At 41.6% G+C, this 11,956-nt stretch overlaps 1 long non-coding RNA gene across 1 annotated transcript in view; it reads left to right on the top strand.

The window, feature by feature from the left end:
• The first annotated feature begins 1,704 nt into the window (after positions 1-1,704).
• LOC148686162 (uncharacterized) overlaps positions 1,705-11,956 on the top strand; it is a 345,039-nt gene continuing 334,787 nt past the window's right edge. The window contains exon 1 of the long non-coding RNA XR_015948848.1: positions 1,705-1,916. This is a non-coding gene — a long non-coding RNA (uncharacterized LOC148686162). The remainder of the gene's footprint in view (positions 1,917-11,956) is intronic.

Genomic DNA, 11,956 nt, shown 5'->3' with positions numbered 1-11,956 from the left:
AGCGGGATATCAAATCCAAACTCCTCCTCCTCTTCTTCTTTCCCACAACAGGGAGATACATTTTTTTTAAAAAAAAAAATTATAGTACTGTAATTATTTATATACATTTCATATAAATCAGCGTGTGCTCTTTTTTACCCTCTTTTTTGATATTGGGCAAGTGCCCACCTTACCCAGGGAGAAAGCAATCTACAGTGGACCCTATGGATATGAACTTAATTCGTTCTGGGGGTTCATTTGCACCTCGGAAACAATGTGAATAGAGGCGTGTTTCTGGCATGATTGAGCATTTCTGCGCATGCATGCGATGCAATCGAGTGCTTCTGTGCATATGCAAGGCACACAGAGCGCTTCTGTGCATGTGCGCAGCGAAACCCGGAAGTATACACTTCCGGGTTTGCCGTGGCTGTAACCCGGAGATTCCGTATCCAGAGGGATACATAAGTAGAGGTACGACTATATTTGTCTTTGTGTGTTTCTGAACTGTTTCTCCAAAGTGACCAAGTTCCTATCTGGTTTAGGCCAGGGCCTCTGTTCTCCAGGGCCCAGCCTTGCTGCAGATTTGTTTTCTTCTTGAGAAGCTGCATGATGCCTAGTTCAGTTCAAATTGGAAGATATAAACAATGCCTACCAAAAACGATTCTGGAGACGAGCCATGTGATCTGTAGCCTTTGGCTGCTGTTTGGTTCATTGTAATCTGGAACTAGTTAGCAGTGACCAAAAAGCCGAATAACCATCTGATGGGTTTCCGGTTGATTCTCTTCAGTTTCTCCTCAAACATATGTCTCCCATAGAACCCATAATTAAAACAGGACCTCTCAGAAGTAGCTATGCATTTGTGGTTTTAACTCTTTGTATTACAGATGCCTCTGCCTTTGGAGGACAGTGTAGATGATAGATGAGTTTAGGCAGCGTCTGTTGGATGTCCTGATTCATCACTATACTGATGCTTTGTTTAATGTCTTGGGGCAAGAAACCAACCAGCAAGTTCATGTCTTGGGCTAATTCACAGACAATTTGGCTGTGAAAACCTATCAAGGCTATGGATTAGGCATCTCATAGGAAGAAAATGATCTCGTAGGCCAGGTCGTATTGGTGTTGCAAATGAAAAGGGTGGTCCAGTTGGTACAGCTGTAATGCAAGAGCTGAAAAGCACTGGAATCAACAAGCGATGAAATTAATTATTGAGAGATGATACAAAATTGGAATCAGGTTGTGTAACGTACAAGGACCTAATGTAGAGGATTGTTAAAAGTGAATTTTAAAACTCAATTGTATTACAAGAGCTGTATTAGAAGAGCTGTGATTTAATACAGAAGAGCTGTGACCCTAATTACCCAGGTGGAAGTAAGTCCCACTGAATTCAATGGGACTTTCTTCTGAGTGTACATGATTAGGTTTGTGCTGTAAATAGGGGTGAGCGAATCTGTCTATTCCTACCCCTCTCATTTTCTCATTTTTCCAATTTTCACTTCATTTCTTCACATTTCCACATCTCTCTCTCTCTCTCTCTCTCTCTCTCTCTCTGTGTGTGTGTGTGTGTGTGTGTGTGTGTGTGTGTGTAAATTCTCATGAAAATTAATTAGCCTTTGAGTGCAAATTTCTCCTAATTTGCAATTTTGCTCTATAGACTCATTTTTGTAAAGCAATTTCCCCTAATACAATGCATTTTGTGCTTTATTTTCACATGATAGATCCATTCTTGGCATACTTTACCCTGATATATACATATTTGTATGTATTACTTTGCCAAAGAACTTCATTACAAAATTCAAAGAAGAATGAATTTTGAAGAATTGCTTCGGTCGCTCAGTGTTTCAAGAGCTTGAAGGATTATGGAAGGATGGACGTAGCTTAGTGACAGAGCATCTGCTTTGCATGAAGAAGGTCCCAGCTTCAATCCCCAGCATCTCCAGGTAAGGTAAAGGGTAAAGGACCCCTGGACAGTTAAATCCAGTCAAAGGCGACTATGGGATTGCGGCGCTCATCTCGCTTTTCAGGCTGAGGGAGCCGGCGTTTGTCCACTAGGGTGATGACTTTTTTACAACCTCATTTCCCTGTATCATAATTTGATGAGCTTTCATTAAAGATTAGATAAAATCTTACTTTCAAAGAGATTTGATAAAAAAAACCTCACACACAAAATGATTTTAGAAATTTTATATATTAGTTTTTTGACCATTTTTGAAGTCACTGTAAGGCAGATATAAAATTGAACCCAAGCTTTAGAGTCACATATATACAACATTATATAGGGTCAGCAAACACACAAGGAAGCTTTTTTTAGCTGCAGTAACAGTATAGACGCCGCTAGAGGACGATGTTTTGCTACCTCTCCTGTAGGTTCTTTCCCCAGCATGCCTGGCAGGGTCTGCTGGCTGAGTTTTGAGGTCCCAAAAAGGGGCTTTTACCTTGCGCAGGTGTGACATTTGTATACCCTCTGTTGCTAAGAACACTCCCCATTGTGGAATGTGATGTTGTGTCCAAATTTAATAGGAAATATATATAGAATTGTTAATACAATTTTATGAAATGGCAAAACGGCATACAATAGTCATTAATAGGCAAAAGTTCATCCATGTGTGCTACAGGAAATAATTTTTGAGGGGAAAAAAATGAAGTCATCACCCTATTGTCACCACAGACAGCTTTCCGGGCCATGTGGCCAGCATGACTAAACTGCTTCTGGTGCTACGGGACACAGTGAGGGAAGCCAGAGCGCACAGAAATGCCGGTTACTTTCCCGCCACAGGAGTACCTGTTTATCTACTTGTACTGGTGTGCTTTCGAACTGCTAGGTTGGCAGGAGCTGGAACAGAGCAACAGGAGCTCGCTCTGTCATGAGGATTCGAACCACCAACCTTCAGATCAGCAAGCCCAAGAGGCTCAGTGGTTTAGACCACAGCACCACCCGCGTTTTCCCCAGTTAAGGCTGGGAGAGACCCCTGCCTTAAAACCTAGCAAGCTGCTGCCAAACAGTGTGCACAAGATTGAGCTCAATGAACCAGTATAAAGCAGTTCCCTGTGTTGCAGTTTGCAGAGAGTCTGGTGACGTCCTCACTTTTGACTTTTAGCCATCTCTTGAAGACTTTAAAAAAGGCCTATGCAGTTGTTGATTTTTTTTATATAAATAAGTTTAATAGAAATACATACATAAACAGAAATTAAACCTATACAAATAATTTTCTCAATAATGTATCAGTTACATTCATATTAAATTATAAGAAGGAGAAACGATGTCTATTTTACTACTAAGTCCCACTCCACCGAAGGTGTCCTTCCCATATTTCTTCTATTGGTATAGTAAATAAGGTAATACCAGGTTCTAACAAAAGTAGCTCATTTACCTTGGCCTCTTAGTGTTTTCATATTGTTTGTATTCCCCCCCCTTCCCAGAAGTGCTGCTTTGCTAGACCTTTTCATACGAATACAGTGGTACCTCTGGTTAAGAACTTAATTCGTTCCGGAGGACCGTTCTTAACCTGAAACTGTTCGTAACCTGAAGCACCACTTTAGCTAATGGGGCCTCCTGCTGCCGCCGCGCCGCCGCCGCACGATTTCTGTTCTCATCCTGAAGCAAAGTTCTTAACCTGAGGTACTATTTCTGGGTTAGCGGAGTCTGTAACCTGAAGCATTTTTAACCTGAAGCGTTTGTAACCCGAGGTACCACTGTATTCCAATGTAGTAACCATGAAGTTCTTTCAATGCCCGGCCCTGGTGTGATACCGCTTTTCTGCTGATTTTTACTTATAAGCTTTCAGCTGAATATAAAACCACGGGAATCTATGTTGCTAAGTTTTATCTGGTTCATTGTTTTAATTTCAATCTTTTGTAAGTTTTTTTTTAAAAATTAGAAATAAAATATATAGCTAAAAAGCACATTAGGCCACTAGGATCTTGTTAATACATGCCTTTTTGTTTTTAATTTAAGTCTCTCTCTCTCTCTCTCTCTCTCTCTCTCTCTCTCTCTCTCTCTCTCTGTGTGTGTGTGTGTGTGTGTGTGTAGTTTGCATGCTTGCAGTGATGTGAAAAAAATTACTATTTTAATAACAATGGGACAACCATAAATGTTTAAAAAATGTCTCAAGCTTTTAACAATTATCTTTGGGAGACAGAACAAAAATTTCCTAAAATCCTTACAAGGTGAGGTTGCTTTCTCTTTCTAGTACCCAATACCATCACAGAAGACTTACAAAATGTCAACAACTTGTGATTTGTCTGACATCTTTATGTTTCAAATTAAATTGACATACAATCAAATAGGGCAAGCATATCAAGTTTGCTACTAAATTGTCAAAGTTGGTCAACCATTGGCCCACTGCCCACTCATCATAAGGAATGTGCTTGGAAGATCCTGTGTGTGTGTGTGTGTGTGTGTGTTGTGGTTGTGGTTTTATTTACAAGCCAGTCTGAGCAGGTTGTATGGCAGTTTGTGGCTTGGAAATTTCCAGAGTGACTATCAAAGTGTGTAACCTCTTCCAGGTGGTAGCAGATGGGTGTGAGAGGGTTACGATGATGTGGAAATGAAGTGAAGTCACTGTGGTTTATCTAGAGTGAAGGCAATGGAAATTCATGTTCATTCTTCCTTCCACCATGCCAACGATTGATATTCCTGTCAAGCAAATTGTAATGATCGTATTAGTGATATCTGGCAGAACCATCTTTTCCAATGGGTCGGATCCCACTCCCAGAAAAAAAACAAGGTTGAAAGTGAGAAATGATGAGGTGTTTTGGTATGTTTTGCGACATACCGGTAAGCCCAAACCAATCTGGTTGCCAATACAAGAACTGGCTAAATATTGTTGCTTATAATGTGGGGATTCTTGTGTCATCAGAGTTGTGTGCGTATGTGTGTGGGTGGGTGGGGGGGGTGCTTTAAATTTCATCTGATCTCTTTGACCCAAACACATCTACCTTGCGAACCACTTTGAGGTTTTTTCTCTCTCTACAACCATTAGGCATATAAGTGCTGAGAAAAAATAAATAAATAAATACAAGTCATATTGAGCCACTGAAATTTTCAAGAGCAATTGTAATTTATGCCAGCTAAGAAAATAAGGCATCCATGGTGTGTCTATATAGAGCAGAGGTCAGCAAACTTTTCCAGCAGGGGGCCAGTCCACTGTCCCTCAGATCTTGTGGAGGGCTGGACTATATATTTGGGTGGGTGGGTGGGTGAACAAATTCCTATGTCCCACAAATAACCCAGAGATGCATTATAAATAAAAGGACACATTCTACTCATGTAAAAACACGTTGATTCCCAGACAGTCTGCGGGCTGGATTTAGAAGGCAGTTGGGCTGGATCCAGCCCCCGGGCCCTAGATTGCCTACCCATGATATAGAGAGCAGAGCAATGCTGCTGTGAAAAGGGAGATTGAGAACTATGTAGCAATGTTAAGTTAGTAGGTGACCCAAGAACAAATTTTGGCATTACTTGGTAAAACTAAAAAGGTGATGATAAATAAATGTGATATTAGACGTTCATGAGAGTGACACATCTTTTGCTCTGTACCAGCTATTCTGGACTGCCTATTCACAATACGCCACCAAATTTGGTGCTGATTGTACAGTCCAATGAAGTTAGTGTTTCTGCTTTGTGATAGCATCACCGGGACCTTGGTAGTTCTAGACCTTCCCAAGCAAAACTACTGAGCTTGACGACTGATTACTTGGAAAGCTTGTGACAAATTAATTAATGCTTCTGCAGATTATGGCACTATTTTAACTGAGGTCTAAAGCCAAAACTACAAAGCATGACTAAATATTCTGCCCACTCTTCTGCTCATATTTAAATTAGCTTCTTCCTTTTCTGAGCTTTCTAGAAGAACGCACAGAAAATATTCAGATTCATTACTGGAAATTATTCAAAGGAGTCTCAGCAGCCTACAGAGGACTTGCATGTTCCCCATCCCTTCTTTAGCGGTACTCATGATATAATTATATCTATATGTTTATAACATGAGAGGCTTTCTGTTCTCAGGTTTGCTAAAGCCCACCGCCACTGCTTAAGATTATCGTGCGAAGATGACTTTAAGTCTTGGCAGTCTGAGGTGATGTAGCTTCTCTTGGTACAAGTTAACGTGCTTTGAGAGGTCACTTGTAAACACTTCCCTGCTACAGGCTGTTTCTTCAAGTCAGATTGTTATAGGTCAACTAATTTAAGATGTTTCTCTTTTTTGGAAGATGTTTTTACGTGCAAAAAGAGAATGAACTCCTCGCATGGGAAAAGGTCACACAAATGGAAAGAGTTTTGATATGGTACCATTGTTATAGTTGCCCCTTCAATGCATCATAAACCTATGTAATCCTTACAAAATCTACATTAACAAGGTGACACATTGCTTTGTTTCCAGATCACTTCTACCTCCCACAGATAGTATTGTTCTGTTTTCCATCATAGTAGAGAACCTGAAGGCTTTACAGAGTTGTTGAATCATTGCTTATTACACAAAGATTTTTTCCATGTGTTCGTTTGTTTTCTTGCTTAATGCTCATCATGTGCCTTGTTTAGTCATCTCTCCCACATGCCAAAGAATGGCCTTCTTCCTGTAGCATGGACAGTAAGCAGGACTAATGTTGGTGCTCTTTGGAGTTCTCCACAAGTAGCAATAGAGACAGGAGACCTACAAGGCAGGGGGCTTCATTTACTAAGTTATAGTTGAAAGTGATATTTTCCTTGTAAGGTTTGGTAGGAGAGAATGGATTTCTCCTGTCCCATTTTATAATACTTTCCATGGTTTGTCTGTGTGTCATGGTTTGTTCCATCCACCTTTTTTTTTTTAACATGGAGATCTTCTAAAGTGAAGATTGTGGTTTTACAGTTTTGTCACTAGGTGGATCTGAAATTGATGCATCTGGGTGGAGTTAGGAGTTTCTTGTTAACCAGGTTGCTTACGAAAGACAATAAAATTATCTTCAAGTTCCTAACTTTGTGATTTTAGCATGTCACCTCTTGTGTCATCCATTAAACATGCCACTAAGGTAGTTAAAAATTATTCCAAAATTAAGGAGAGTTATGAACCTGCAATTCTTGTTAGAAATTGCTTTCAGGTGGTCATGTAATTATTCTCTCTTAGATCAGATGTGGTTATCATAAGGTGGAAGTGATTAAATTAACATATCTAAGAATAAAAGAGAGGAGACGATCTTTATTATTTCAGTGAGAAAAAAAAGTCCATTTTCATTTCTTCTACGGTTTAGGATTAATCCAAGGGTAGCCAATGTGATATTCCCCCATATGTTTTCGAATGCCACTTCCACCATTCCTGACTATCCCTAGGCTGGTTGGGACTGTTGGGTTGTAGTCCACAAGTTTAGGAGGGCATCACATTGGCTTCCCCTGGTTTAGCTACATAGAACAGAATCCAGTGTTGTATTTTTTGATATTGATGCAGAATAGCAGTTTGTTGTTAGCATTTTAAGATATATCCATTTTTATCTATTCTTTATATTGTTGTCAATATGAGAGGCTTGATCATTGGGCAGCAATGCTCAGGGCCTGAATGGCTATTTCCCATTTGAGCATAGTGGGTGAGGCAAAGCTCTGTCATAGAATCATAGAACTGTAAAGTTGAAAGGCACCTCAAGGGTCATTGAGTCCAAGGGTCATTGAGTCCAAGGACCGCAATGCAGGAATCTCAGCTAAAGCATCCATGACAGATGGCCATCCAGTCTCTGCCATCTGAAACTTCCCATGAAGGAGAGTCCACAACCTCCCGAGGGAGACCGTTCCGCTGCTGAATAGCTCTTACTGTCAGAAAGTTCTTCCTGATGTTTAGTCAGAAACTCCTTTCTTGCAACTTTGAAGCCAATGGTTTGAGTCCTAATCTCCAGAGCAGGAGGAAACAGGCTTGCTCCACCTTCCATGTGGCAGCCCTTGAGATATTGGAAGGTGGCTATCCTATCTCCTCTCAGTCTTCTCTACCCAGCTCCTTCAACCATTCCTCATAAGGCTTGGTATCCAGATCCTTGATCATCTTGGTTGCCCTCTTCTGCACATGTTCCAGCTTGTCAAAATCCTTCTTAAATTGTGGTGCGGGCACGGTATTCTAGGTGTGGTCTGACCAAGGCAGAATATAGCTGTACTATTACTTCCCTTCTTGAACATGAGATTGAGCAAACTGCGGGAGTAGGTGGAAGACAGGAGTGCCTGGCATGCTCTGTTCCATGGGGTCACAAAGAGTCAGACACGACTAAACAACTAAACAACAACATTACTTCCCTGAATCAGGAGTCAACGCTATACTTCTGTTGATGCAGCCTAGAATAGCGTTAGCTTTTTTTTTTTTGCTGCTGCTGCTGCTGCATCACACTGCTGATTCATGTTAAGCTTCTGATACTCTAAGACTCCTAGATCCTTTTCACATGTACCACTGTCACCTTAGGACCCCTAGAGTTCGATTTTAATTAAACTGGATTGCAGCAACAGCAGTGCCATAGCCATCCTTTGGGGAGTGAAAAGGAGAGTGGCAAGAGGACAAATCCAGATAAAAGGTTAACATTTAAAAGTGAGTCTCTTGTTGTAGGTGGAGGTTAACATTTGATCCTGAGTCTGCAAAGACTGGAGGGCACTAACTCTTTGCTGGAGCTATCTTTCCCTCTTCCTGGTATGCAGAACTAGAGGAAGGATGCTAACTTTACTGTTCTTGGATAGAATTCACCTGGGGATTTTTTAGGTAACAATGAAAAAAATGCAGGTGAACCATGTCATTCAGTAGGAGTTCCTGAATTGCAGAATTTAGGTGGTCTTGTACCCAGAGGCCTCTTTTGACATTCAGCAATCCAGATGCCTGTAAGGAACTTCCATGGTGGCCCCAGCTGTTCTGTGACCACAAGAATCTCCAGGCAATTCAGGTCATTTAATGTGGACTATATCAAAAAGGTGGAGATAAAGAGAGGAGGAACTGAAACAAGATGCCATTCACCTCTGCTTTACTTTGTATCTGACACATCAGTGCTTAAAACTGGTAGTTTTACTGGAGTGATTGTGTGGCTTTCAAAACGTTCACAGTTGGTTAACTAAGCTCCTTGAAATATTTGGGCAGGATGCATTTAATTGTACATAACATATGGCTTTTCTTTTCACAGCGCTGTAGAGACATAAAAAAAAGCTGCCCCCTCTCATTTCGCCTCTACTGTGCAGCTGTGAAAACCACATGCTTGCTTTCCAGGTTGGGCGGTAGCAACATAATCACTGTGCCTAATGTACAAACCTAGACAGCATCTTAAAAAGCAGAGACATCACCTTGCCTACAAAGGTCCGTATAGTTAGAGCTATGGTTTTCCCAGTAGTGATGTATGGAAGTGAGAGCTGGACCATAAAGAAGGCTGATCGCTGAAGAATTGATGCTTTTGAATTATGGTGCTGTAGGAGACTCTTGAGAGTCCCATGGACTGCAAGAAGATCAAACCTATCCATTCTGAAGGAAATCAGCCCTGAGTGCTCACTGGAAGGACAGATCTTGAAGCTGAGGCTCCAATACTTTGGCCACCTCATGAGAAGAGAAGAATCCTTGGAAAAGACCTTGATGTTGGGAAAGATGGAGGGCACTAGGAGAAGGGGACGACAGAGGACGAGATGGTTGGACAGTGTTCTCGAAGCTACGAACATGAGTTTGACCAAACTGCGGGAGGCAGTGGAAGACAGGAGTGCCTGGCGTGCTGTGGTCCATGGGGTCACGAAGAGTCGGACACGACTAAACGACTAAACAACAACAACAATGTATTAGAATTAGTAGTTTGTGGGGGGGAGCACCATTACATCGGTGCATAAAGCAGTGTAAGAGAAACTTGTCAGTGATCATATAACAATGTGGTATTTTTTGACTTGAGAAGGTGAGTCTCCCCAAGAAGGATATCATGGGAACAGGGTAGGGTGGTTGATGGATGCATGTCCTTCCGCAAAAAAACAAAACAAAACAAAACCAAGTCTTCTCTATCTAATAGAGCCCTGCCTCTGAAACTTTGGAGGATGCTTACTGAAATGTCTAAAAGGCAAAACATTAAAAGGATCTTTAGTTTTTACTGCTATGCTCCACTTCCCAACCTAATACACCGGCTGTGACCCTCACTTGTTCATCATTGGTTTTGCACAACTCCAGGGTCACCCTCTGTACATCATAGACCTGGTTGTCTCAGCTGGAATGACTTGCAGGATGTTTTCAAAGTAGACACTCCCAGACTTCTCCCCCCCCCCCATTCTTTTTTCTAGTGTTTGACTTGTTTTAGGCATGGATTTTACTATTCAGAATAAAATTATGAACATTTATTTTTTAAAAAAAATATAAATCAGGTAGGTTGCAACTGCTATAATAATTCCAGGTTTGAGTCCTACTTTAGTAGTACACTGAAGCTGCAATCCAAAACATACTTTCCAGAGCACAGGCTCTCAACCTGTGGTCCATGGAGCACTGGTTTCCATTTGGGTGATCCATGGAAAGGATGCGGAACACTGAAGACTATCTGTACTTAGCCCTGCAGTTGACAGTGGTGATCAAGGCCGTTTTGACTTTGTCCAGATTATTAAATAGGTTAACAAGACCCCAGTCTGCAGCCTGGGATTTCATTATTAATTAATTAATTGTTTTTATGTTTTATTGTAATTCTGTTGGTGTCAGCCGCCCTGAGCCCGGTTTTTGACTGGGGAGGGCGGGGTATAAATAAAATTTTATTATTATTATTATTATTATTATTATTATTATTATTATTATTATTATACCTCACAGATATGAGATGGAAGTAGGGTTGCCGGACTCAATAGAGGACAGGACTTCTGTGCCTTTAATTGCCCTGCTCTCTTTTGAGTCTGGAAACCTTAAAGAGAAACCAGCAGACCCTTTGTTTAATTTCCAAGCAAAGGGTCTGCTGGTTTCTCTTTAAGGTTTCCAGACTCAAAAGAGAGCAGGGCAATTAAAGGCACAGAAGCCCTGTCCTCTATTGAGTCTGGCAACCCTAGATGGGAGTTTTGTGACTTGCTAGGTAAAGGTAAAGGGACCCCTGACCATTAGGTCCAGTCGTGACCGACTCTGGGGTTGCGGCGCTCATCTCATGTTACTGGCCGAGGGAGCCGGCGTACAGCTTCCAGGTCATGTGGCGAACCAGAGCAGCACACAGAAATGCTGTTTACATTCCCACTGTAGCGGTACCTATTTGCGACTTGCTAGATGTCCTCTAATCCAGAAACAGAAGCTTGATGAATACTGAACATAACCTGCAAGCAAAACCAACAAACATGACATCTGACATTTTTTGGTCACATTAGAAAGGCAAGCCTACAGCTTTTGGGGAATTTTAATTAGGTAGTATATCAGGATCTCCAACAATGTCCTGCTGGTCCATGGGGTTGGTAGAAGTTTGAGAACCACTATGCTAGATAGTGAAAGGTAAAGGGACCCCTGAGCATTAGGTCCAGTCGTGAATGACTCTGGGGTTGCGGCACTCATCTCGCTTTACTAGCCGAGGGAGCCAGCATACAGCTTCCAGGTCATGTGGCCAGCATGACTAAGCCGCTTCTGGCAAACCAGAGCAGTGCACGAAACGCTGTTTACCTTCCCACCGTAGCGGTACCTTTTTATCTACTTGCACTTTGCCGTGCTTTCGAACTGCTAAGTGGGCAGGAGCTGGGACCAAACAACAGGAGCTCACCCCGTTGCGGGGATTCGAACCACCAACCTTCTGATTGACAAGCCCTAAGCTCTGTGGTTTAGACCACAGCGCCACCCACATCCCATGCTAGATAATAAGACTCATCAAATATAGAGGAACTTACCTTTAGAATGACTTGCACAGAATTGTACTCTTGAGCTGCCATCTTATATACACAGTTATCTGAGATTAAATTCTATTGAACTCATTGGACCGACTTTTAAGTTGACATACATGTGATTGCACAGTTAATGAACATTGGCATAGAACTGGGATGTTTTTCCCATAATAAACCATCAATGCATATTGT

Source organism: Zootoca vivipara, chromosome 3 (assembly GCF_965207765.1).
Source record: "Zootoca vivipara chromosome 3, rZooViv2.hap1.1, whole genome shotgun sequence".
NCBI lineage: Eukaryota > Metazoa > Chordata > Lepidosauria > Squamata > Lacertidae > Zootoca > Zootoca vivipara.
Note: the sequence above shows the minus strand (reverse complement) of the source record. Positions and strands in the feature narration are given on the sequence as shown.